This window comes from Schistocerca piceifrons, chromosome X (assembly GCF_021461385.2).
Source record: "Schistocerca piceifrons isolate TAMUIC-IGC-003096 chromosome X, iqSchPice1.1, whole genome shotgun sequence".
NCBI lineage: Eukaryota > Metazoa > Arthropoda > Insecta > Orthoptera > Acrididae > Schistocerca > Schistocerca piceifrons.
In genome coordinates this window covers 692,336,182-692,348,064 of record NC_060149.1, presented here as the reverse complement: position 1 = coordinate 692,348,064, position 11,883 = coordinate 692,336,182, and positions in this window count along the sequence as shown.

Genomic DNA, 11,883 nt, shown 5'->3' with positions numbered 1-11,883 from the left:
TTGTTCTGGGTACTGATTTCTCAGGATCTATGCGCCCAAATTGCGTGAAAATATGATCACATGTTAGTTTTTAGTACAATATATTTGTCGAATGAATACATGTTTTATGATCTGTGTTTCTTCTTGGTGTAGCAATTTTAATGGCCGGTAGTGTATACCTGGTTACGCCAATTAAATAATCACGCACAATTGTTGAAAAACAAGGTGATAACAATTATGCACAATTGATGTAGGGTAAAAGCAATGAACAATGGCTTCCAGTTTCTATTTGAAATGACCAAGGGTATTGGCGGGTGTGGCAGGCTCTTGCACATCTCAGGATGTGATATAATTTTCTTAATGACTTACTTCCCTATTCATGAATTATGGTGAAATGCTGTAGTTCATTCTTTTCAGCCAAATCACACAACATCGGGGTTACAGTAAGGGACTAAATGTGACAACTGCACTGCATGCGAAAAAGAGGTTTTGCACCTAATATCTGAAATGAGACACACATGAAAATAATTATCAAATATGTAACTAAGATTTGACAGCCTTATAGTGCTATACAGCATTCATCTTATGTAAATAATATTTGAACATTGTCACATTTAGAAAAACGGAATAGTGAAGTTACAATCAACTTGAAAGTTATTCTGAATACCATAGCAATCTGAGTTGGGGTTCCACATCTAACTACATGGAAATCCACAGATAGTAGTCGAAGCACTCACATGAAGCTGTGCAGGCAAAAGTCAGTGTCGTTTTTGCTTTTGTCACACCAACAACATTGTGCAGCCATCAATGAAATGCTGTGTGGCAACTATGTTTTGAAAAATCATCAAGAGTATCAGAAAAATATTAAAATGCAAGTGAGAGCATCCGAAATAATTGGCAATCTTATAGTTTGTTAATAGTGTACCCACAAAATTCCTAAATACTGTGCACTTCAAAAAATGAAATGATGTAGTATTAAAAACCAACCAGTCTATAAAGGAGATTGCTTAGAAAACGTGTGATGCATACAAAAATATTGTTCAGAAGTGTGAGACCCATACCAAACAGACCTAACAGGGGGTATTGAAGGCCAGCATCAATGGTCACAGGTTTGCCCCACCCATGTGAGAGCAGCATGGAGTTGCTGGAAACTATAAATTGAAAGATACTTAAAGAAAAAGTCACATCTTCCCCTAAAGTCTACTTGCATTGCATCATGATGCACTGTTTAATGAGGAATTTATTAATATACTCAACCCCCACTTATTGCTCTTGATGGGACAACAAAGACAAAACTAGACATCACGCACAGATGAATTTTAGTAATCGTTTCTCCTGAGCTCTATACGCAAATGGAACAGGAAAAATCACTAATTCACAAGAGTTATCAAAGCACAGATTAAGATAGATATGAGCATTCAGATTGTGTGATAACATGTCAACAATGATGAGAACAAAATGATAGAATTTACTACAGCAAAGATATGACAGTCTGTATATTTTATATAAAAACTTGCGAACAATTACTTATTTAAATAATTTGTTTAGGTGTACATTATAAAAAATCAGTGCTACATCGTGGTTGTGACTAGTGGTTACCAGAAACTGAGGTATAAGTCGAGACATGGAGACCATAGCTGAGCAGGTATAACTACATATACTAACTAGGAAATTGGGATTTTGTGACATTGCAATTAGTGTAAAAGTTAAATCCCTGTGCTGTCGAATATGGAAAATTAAGTGGAAATGGAAATGAAGTCCCATTCTTCTTGACAGAGCATAGGGGGACGACGCAGGAGACCTGCACCGCCATACTAGGCAGGGTCCTAATGGAGGTGGTTTGCCGTTGCCTTCCTCCAAGGAATATTAAGTACCTAAGTGAAATTTTAAAACTTTACTACATGCACCCAACGGTTATTTCGTAAAGAAAAGGAAATTTTGTAACTTGTTACATCTGCTTTTGTTCTTAATCTGTAGAATGATCTGCAGTATTTCTCGTTCGCAGTTGTTCCCTATCTTCTGCAAGTTTCTTCATTTCCAAGAATGTTGTCAGTTTCAGAAGTTGTTTCATCTGCCCAGTGTCCTGAAGTCTTGGTGTTCCTCACGTATTCCCCTCAGGCATTTTCCCTTCTATGAATTTCACAATGGTTGGGCAATGTCTGTGCAGGTGTCCAGCCCAATGGTCAACTCATTCCTTGATAGTCCTCCACTACGAATTTTTATCTCCTATGTTGCTGAAAACTTCTTCATCTATCATTCTCTCTGTACATGAAATCTTTAGGATTCTTCTTCAGTACCACAGCACAAAAGCAAAGTCGTTTCCATTCTGGGTTGTTTACTGTCCATGTCTCTGAACCACAGAGTGTAAAGCTCCAAACAAAAGTTGTCATATACTGTTTCCTAATGGTTAAACTAAGACTTTTCGTTTGTATTAGGTTCTTCTTCTTGTTGAAAGCTATTCTGGATTATGAAACTCTACATTTAATCTCCCAGCATGATATGCCATCCTTTGTTATTCTGCTACTTAAGCATTTAAAGTTAGTGACTTCCTTCGGGTTCTCTCTGTCTATCGAGCGAGGTGGCGCAGTGCTTAGCACACTGGACTCGCATTTGGGAGGACGATGGTTCAAACGTGTCTCCGGCTATCCTGATTTAAGTTATTCATGATTTCCCTAAATCCTTTCAGGTTGGGATGGTTCCTTTGAAAGGGTACAGCTGATTTCCTTCCCAATCCTTCTGCAACCCAAGCTTGTGCTCTGTCTCTAATGACCTCGTAGTCGACAGAAAGTTAAACACTAATCTCCTCCTCCTCCTCCTCTCTCTGTCTAGAGTATGTTTCTGCTGTTGGAACTTTGTTACATACATGGATTTCCCTTTTCTTCTTATTTATTTTCATATTGTAAGTTTCGCAAAAGAAGCCCCTCAGGCATATTTCCTTTTATCACTTTCACAATGGTTGGGCAATGTCTGTGCAGGTGTCCAGCCCAATGGTCAACTCATTCCTTGATAGTCCTCCACAACGAATTTTTATCTCCTATGTTGCTGAAAACTTCTTCTCAGTACTGTACATAAGTTGGTGAGCAAAGGCCATTTGTCACTTGACTGAATGGAACATAATGTCACATCACATTAAAATATTCTACAATGCATTTCAAATGTCAGCATTCACACTGGCCGTCAACAGCATGGAAGAGAATGCAATTCGATGTCACCATCATGGTTTCTCAGGTAGAGAGTACTGCTGTTGATGTTGAAATTGGTTGGGAGGAAGGATTGTGTTGTCATCTTTGAAGATCCGAAGTTATCATTTTCGTGATGCTCACTCATGTAATAGTAGAGAATTTTTGCTTTGGCATCTTATTTGTCTCTATTTTATTAGAGAAAAAGGTGTAAATATGGACACTCTCTTTTGTTTTTGACTTAAAGGTACATTCTTTTGTAAGAGTTCTTGATTTTATGCCTTAATTAACAATTATAACAAGTTTAAGAAATGATGAGAGGCGAAACGACAATTAATATCCATTATTTCTATTCGAAAACAAAGATTTACAAAAAACTTGTAAAATGGAACTTTAAAAAAATGGGGTGCAAATACGTACATCCACATAAAAGGTGCAGGGAATTTTTTTAAATATTTTAATGAAATGGGTTACAACAATTCAAAATCGCAGACTAGTCTGCAAAAAGCAACTTTCGTAGATTTATACATGAAATCTGAAATTATTTACAGTAATTGCAAATGTAACTAGCTCCGTCACCACAATCTAAGTGTGTCCACATTTGGCACATAATGCGTTTAATTCACACCTCTCCTCTCCTGTCTTGAGAGAACTTTTCACCAGCAAAGATGCAAGTTGCATCACTTGAGTTTGGTGTATCTCTACCGTTCACATGAAGGTCATTATCGCTGTCCACAAGATGAGAGCTGCAGAAGCCTGAAGAGTCCTATGATGAATCAGATAGTTTTGTGGAACCAATTTTCTTTTTTGAAGGCCTTCGTATTTTGCACCTCTGTCCACAGGGTGGTCTCTCACCCCAGAGAAACTCAACGACCTCTTCTTGACAGCACTTTTGTCAATCGACTTTGTCAACTGATCTTTGTTTGGGGTCCCAGTGATGTGACAGGCGGTTGCCGCTTTTCGTCCCTGTGTTGTGGTTCTCGTCTTAATGTTGGGGACAGTAGATCTGTCAAACAGTGAAACTGAATTTTTTGAAGTACCTGGAGTGCTTGCCAGTGTTTCAATAGCTTCATCAACTGGCATAGCTAGAGCTTGAAGTGACTGTACATCAGGATAACTTGAAGAAGAAGCAAATGATGTCGATGGTCCAGAGATAGCAAGTAGAGGAGCATGTGATTCAGAAATATTAGGTCTATGTTCCACTGGGAGCAAGTTTTTTTCTGCAACCAACTCAGCAGCTATGAAATCAGCGTCAGTAAAGATGTAACAGTTCATAGCGTATAACCGTTACTTTGAATCCGTTTCTTGCTATCTCAGTTGATTGGATACAAAGGTAGGCTTGGCCAAAAACCTCCATAACATAATAAGGTGTGAGAGGACGCCCATTGTCATGCAACTATACTCTCACTGCCCTGCTGTATTACGTTTTCAGAGGTCCCATAAACGTCTTATCTAGAGGCTGCAGTTTATGGGTGAAATGTGGAGGAAATGAGATGATAGTCATGTGGTATTCTTTCGCCAAGTGAGTCACATCTGGTTCAAAATGGTTCAAATGGCTCTGAGCAGTATGGGACTTAACATCTGAGGTCATCAGTCCCCTAGAACTTAGAACTACTTAAACCTAACTAACCTAAGGACATCACACACATCCATGCCCAAGACAGGAGTCGAACCTGTGACCGTAGTGGTCGCGCGGTTCCAGACTGTAGCGCCTAGAACCGGTCGGCCACCATGGCTGGAGGTCACATCTGGATTTTGAACGTAGCTATAATGACCATCCAAGATGAGCAGAACAAGCCTTTGTTCACTTGGACATGTTTTCTTTCTCAATGAAGTGAACAAGCCATTTGGTGAACAAATTGTTTTGAACCCAACCTGAAGGGATGGGCTCCAACAATGGCACCAGGGGGGGGGGGGAAGGTGAGGGCAGGATATCATTAGTTCTTGGGACTTGTTGGTTCTAGGGAAAACTATCATTGGTGGGACATAGTGTCTGGAAGCGCTCATCCATGGGTTAACTGTGATTAAGCCACTCTTTCTGCAGACGTTAGAGCTGCAATTTGTTTCTTCCCTTTCATCCCTATCACTTTTGGAATTTTACTTTGGGCAATGAACAGGCCTGTCTTGTTCACGTTATACAGTTGGTCTGCTGGATCTGAGTGATTGTTCGAAGTGTCTGCCAATTAATCAAAGAAAACCATCACATTCTATTTATTGAAGCATAAGGCTCTGGCATATGAAGTTCCACAAGGTTTGCAAATTGACAGCTGATGCATGTGTCTCTCAGGAAAAAGTTCAGTCCAAGCTCGTCCTGCTTCTCTTCCTTTGAAACAGGTTGTCAAACAATTTCTCTGGGCAAGTAAAAATGCTGGTTGGGTACAAAGGTAGGCTCGGCCAAAAACCTCCATAACATCATAAGGTGTGAAAGAAGATAAGAAACTAGTTGTTTTTCGAGATCTACATTTGAAATCGGTTTCAGTCACCACTTGCTCAGGGATTATATAAAGTTTAAGAAATCTCTGCAAACTGGTACAAGGCACTCCAAATGTTCTTGCAGCACCTTTCACAGAAGTCTCCTTTGCTTACACAGTTGCTATGGCATGTACCATCTGAGATTTATCCCACTGATGCCTCTGGTTCTTACACTCATAGCGCTTTCTCATTATCTTCATTCTGCAAGCACGAATAAAAGCACTGGGTCTACTATCGCAATTTGAAAATTCTATTTGTTTGTTTCTCTGTGAATTGTATTTAAGAACTTTAAACAAAATTCGACTAACCATATCCCCATTAAAACATTTGAATGTTTTACATTGTTTGAGCGAAGAGATGGTGTAATTATGGGCCCTTCTTAATAGGGGCAAACTTGTACACCAACCCAATGGGCCCATATTTACACTAACTATTCTTAAGCAACCTGGCCACTATCACGTCTAACCAAAAAGCATGTGTAATGTAAAACGTGCTTCTAAAAGTAGCTTCGGATTCCGTTATTCTGGATATCACCGAGGAATTGTTTTAAACTAATCAGAAGGATATAAAAAGAAAACGATTTCACATACCTGGACAAACACCATTTCACAAGCTATATTGCTTGAAACAATGCTTCCAACTGGTCACTGCAACTGTCTATCAACAACAGGTACCGTTTTCAGTCCTGGTCACCAGACTCCAGCACTTCCCATACCCTGTTCACTAGGGGTGCCCATAATTACACCTGTGCAAATTTTTACGCCTTTTCCTCTACTTTGCTTTATTTTCACGACGAAATGCAAAAGTTTCACGTCAACTTGCATATTTTTTCCATTCAGTGTTCCTCCATAAGACAGACAAGATATATTAAAGGAATAATGATTTAGATTTTGCAATAACTGAACAGATCTGATGCCTGCACTGTGTGTAAACATGATCATAAATCGATGAAGCAATGTTCTTTTATTAAGTAAGGAAGTTAGCTCTACTGGGGAAGGAAAGTATTGTTGTTTATGATGTTATTTTACACATAGGAAAAAAATCTCAAAGGTAAACAGGCTTATAAATATTGTTTGATGGGTTTGTGTGCAGAAATTTTTGCCAGAAAATAAATATCAATAGTTTGAAATGTTGTTTCTTTTTTCAGCAATTTACCATACAGAAGTGATCAAGAAAGCGTGTTATGTAGTTTGCTTTGGCCATCAATTACTTTATCGTTGTTAGTTTCTTAATTCCGATATTATATTCTGACTTTTTGTGTTACAAATTATCTCTAGTAATCTCACTTTCACTACTCGCTACTGGGATAATTGAATCGACATCATGCCTACATTCTGTCGGCAATTTCACTGTGATATCATCTGATGGACCATCTCATTCTATTGATGTCTATTGTGAATCGAACCAAATGAATAAAGACTGCATCATTACTGAACATCTTTATTCACTCTCGCAAATTTTGCATCACTGTCCTTTATTTTCACAACTCCTTTCTGATTCCTGTACAGCTTCTGGATTATTTTCCTGTTGTGGTGATACAACATAATGCACATTAAAATTCTCATAATTTTAGACCAGTCTACATTGATTAAAGCCTTTTCTAAATAAAAAAGGCACACCTGGAACGGTTTATTAATTCTGCATATCTTTCACACAGTCTTCTTGAGCTAATTAGTGGTTACTAGTTCCTACATCATTATCCATAAATTTCCTGTCAGATTGAATGTGTGTGGCTGACTAAAACCACATGTCAGACATAGATGCTAATCTGTCAAGTTTTTCCATGCAAAGAGTATGACGTCCTCCTGCTAGCTGAAGGAGGCCTGGCTGTGTTCTTCCAATTAAGCCACTTGGGACAGTCTTACAGAATGACTCAAAGATTCAAATCGTCAGTAACTTCTACTTTTTCTAGACGCCTTGGATTGTGTAACTAACATACTGGCACTGAACGATACTGGTACAGTACAGAGTTTGATTCGGTCAGAGCCTCATGGTTATTAGTGTGGCAGAACATCTATTCTTAGTCGAGTATAAGTTCCATAGAACATGTAAGAGATGCATTTGTGTTACGTATGGAAACAGAATAAAATGTAAACAAAGAGAATACTTACTTAGCATCAAGTGACACAGAGATGATGATGTGGACAAAACAAATTATGTACTATGTTGTGAAACTGTAAGGAAATTCATCAGCACATCGAAATGTGTGAAATTCCAAGGCAGAAAACAAGCTCCTCTAGCGACAAGATCAGAGAGTGGTACAGAGTAAAAGTGAGAGAGGAAAAATGAGTCAGAGTATTGAAGAAATTTCTTTAAAGGAAGGCAATGAACTGATCAAAGACAGCATTAAATCACTAGCACCTTTAATGATATTTATCTGTAGCTGATAATAGTTAACATTTTAACAATTTCTTAGTGGAAACAACACAGTATCAAAGAAAAGCCAACTTAATGAAGATTGATGAAATTTAACTTCATACAACATGTCCACAAGAATTTTTCTGTTTACTGTAATCAACAGTCATAAAAACAAGTATTTGAGTGCTTATGATAAAGTCAGTCACAAAGTCATAATAGGTTGTTTTTCTAAACTTAGTAATATACTGAGTTACTTATATAATGAATTTTTCAGAGTAGAGTAGACTCAAACAAATATACAAGAAAGGAGACAAAACATTAGTAAATAATTAGCATCTGTCCCGTTGCTCCCAGTATTCAAAAAATGCAGTTGACTCTATAAGAACTTTCTATAGAAAACTATACACAGTAACAAACAGGATTGTCAGTTCACCATGCTATATTTACCTTTGATAGATAATATACTAGAAATCAGAAATTACTACCAGTGGGAATCTTTTGACTTTCGATTGTGTGGATCATAATATGCTCAAGGAAAAGTTAATTATAGAATAGTAGATGCACCATGTGCATGGTTTTATCTTATCTGAATAATAGTGAGCAGAGTGCATCAGTTACATATTGGTCACACAACATGAGGCACTCAGAATTTGAAGCATTCAGAGATAATGTATCACAAGGTATTATTCTGGATGTTATATTTATTTCTGATATACTTGCACTAGTGTTTTTTTTCTTTCCACAGATGATGTAAGTATTGGTATAAAAAGTAGAACCAGTCACCCTAATGGAAAGGTAGGAACTAAATATTCAGATAAACAGATGGTACAAGGCAAATGGAATATCATTGAATTTCGACAAGACTCAATACACAAAGTCCAGTACATCCCTTATAACTCCACAAGCAATCTTCTCTGAGCGAAATGTAATAGATAGGAAGTATTAAATTTTTGTGACTACTTATAGATCATAAGGTTAATTGAGAAACCCACTACCAAGAATTAATGAATCCCTTTAGCTCAACTATATTTGCAGTACCATACCTGTGATTTCTGTTACAGGCAACTTAAAAAAACAGAAACCTCTTTATTCTGCATATTTCCAAACAACGTTGAGTTATGGATTTTTTGAGGTAATGTAAGTTACAGGAACTTTTTTCCAGAATAAAGAAGCGTGTAATACAAATTACATTAAGTGTTAATTCTAGAACAGTGTGAAGAGTCCTCTTCATAACACTTGATATTTTGACTGATGTTTGGCAATTTATACATTCTCAATCTCCTTTGCCATTACCAGTACTTCCATATCCTCAGAAAATGGTGAAAACATGAATTTAAACCTAGCCACAGATACAAGACCTAGAAAAGCTTCGAGGGGTATGGAAAGAAGTATTCGACAGCTAGCCAGAGTATATTAAATGTCACATAGATATTTAGGACTCAAATAAGGAACTCGTTATTGAGGATGTCTTTCTGCTAAATGGAAGAATATCCTCACAAAAACCCTAAAAATTTTATGTTTTATTTTATTTTATAGTTTGAGATGTACATCTTTGTCTTCTTTATACACTGAAACTCCAAAGAAACTGGTATACATCATTGTTGTTGTGGTCTTCAGTAATGAGACTTGTTTGATGCAGCTCTTCATACTACTCTATCCTCTGCAAGCTTCTTCATCTCCCAGTACTTACTGCAACCTACATCCTTCTGAATCTGCTTAGTGTGTTCATCTCTTCGTCTCCCTCTACCATTTTTACCCTCCACACTGCCCTCCAATACTAAGTTGGTGATCCCTTAATGCCTCAGAACATGCCCTACCAACTGATCCCTTCTTCTAGTCAAGTTGTGTCACAAATTCCTCTTCTCCCCAATTGTATTCAATACCTCCTCATTAGTTAGGTGATCTACCCATCTAATCTTCAGCATTCTTTTGTAGCACCACATTTCGAAAGCTTCTATTCTCTTCTTGTCCAAACTATTTATCGTTCATGTTTCACTTCCACACATGACTACACTACATACAAATACTTTCAGAAATGACTTCCTGACACTTAAATCCATACTTGATGTTTAAAAATTTCTCCTCTTCAGAAATGCTTTCCTTGCCATTGACAGTCTACATTTTATATCCTCTCTACTTCGACCATCATCAGTTATTTTGCTCCCCAAATAGCAAAACTCCTTTATTACCTTAAGTGTCTCATTTCCTAATCTAATCCCTCAGCATCACCCAAGTTAACTCGACTACATTCCATTATCGTCGTTTTGCTTTTGTTGATGTTCATCTTAAATCCTCCTTTCAAGACACTGTCCATTGCGTTCAACTGCTCTTCCAAGCCCTTTGCTGTCTCTCAGAGAATTACAATGTCATCAGCAAACCTTAAAGTTTTTATTTCTTCTCTATGGATTTTAATACGTACTCCGAATTTTTATTTTGTTTCCTTTACTGCTTGCTCAATATACAGATTGGATAACATCGGGGATAGGCTACAACACTGTCTCACTCCCTTCTCAACCATTGCTTCCCTTTCACGTCCCTCAACTCTTGTAACTGCCATCTGGTATCTGTACAAATTGTAAATAGCCATTCGCTCCCTGTATTTTACCCCTGCCACCTTTAGAATTTAAAAGAGGGTATTCCATTCAACATTGTCGAAAGCTTACTCGAAAGTCTACAAGTGCTAGAAACGTAGGTTTGCCTTTCCTCAATCTTTCTTCTAAGATAAGTCGTAAGGTCAGTATTGCCTCACGTGTTCCAACATTTCTATGGAATCCAAACTTATCTTCCCCGTGGTTGGCTTCTACCAGTTTTTCCATTCGTCTGTAAAAAATTTGCGTTAGTATTTTGCATCCGTGACTTATTAAACTGATTGTTCGGTAATTTTCACATCTGTCAACACCTGCTTTCTTTGGGATTCGAATTATTATATTCTTCTTGAAGTTTGAAGGTATTTCACCTGTGCCATACATTTTTCTCACCAGATGGTAGAGTTTTGTCAGGACTGGCTCTCCCAAGGCTGTCAGTAATTCTAATGGAATGTTGTCTACCCCCGGAGCTTTGTTTCGACTAAGGCCTTTCAGTGCTTTGTCAAACTCTTCATGCAGTTCGTATCTCCCATTTCATCTTCATCTACCTCCTCTTCCATTTCCATAATTTTACCCTCAAGTACATCGCCCTTGTATAGACCCTCTACATACTCCTTCCACCTTTCTGCTTTCCCTTCTTTGCTTAGAACCGGGTTTCCATCTGAGCTCTTGATATTCATACCAGTGGTTCTCTTTTCTCCAAAGGTCTCTCTAATTATCGTGGAGGCAGTATCTATCTTACCCCTAGTGAGATAAGCCTCTACATCCTTACATTTGTCCTCTAGCCATGCCTGTTTAGCCATTAAGTATGTGTATTCAAATAGAGATGTATGTAAACAGACAGAATACAGTGCTGCGATCGGCAACGCCTATATAAGACAACTAGTGTCTCGTGCAGTTGTTAGATCGATTGCTGCTGCTATAATGGCAGGTCATCAAGATTAAAGTGAGTTAGATCATGGTGTTACAGCCAGTGCATGAGCGATGGGACACAGCATCTCGGAGGTAGCGATGAGGTAGGGATTTTCCCGTATGGCCATTTCATGAGCGTACCGTGAATATCAGGAATCTGGTAAAACATCAAATCTCCGACATCTCTGCGGCCGGAAAAAGATCCTGCGAGAATGGGAGCAACGACAATTGAAGAGAATCGTTCAACGTGACAGAAACCTTCCGCAAAGTGCTGCAGATTTCAGTGCTGGGCCATCAGCAAGTGTCAGCGTGTGAAGCATTCAACGAAACATCACCGATATGGGCCTTTGGAGCCTAAGTCCGACTCGTGTATCCTTGATGACTGCAGACACAAAGCT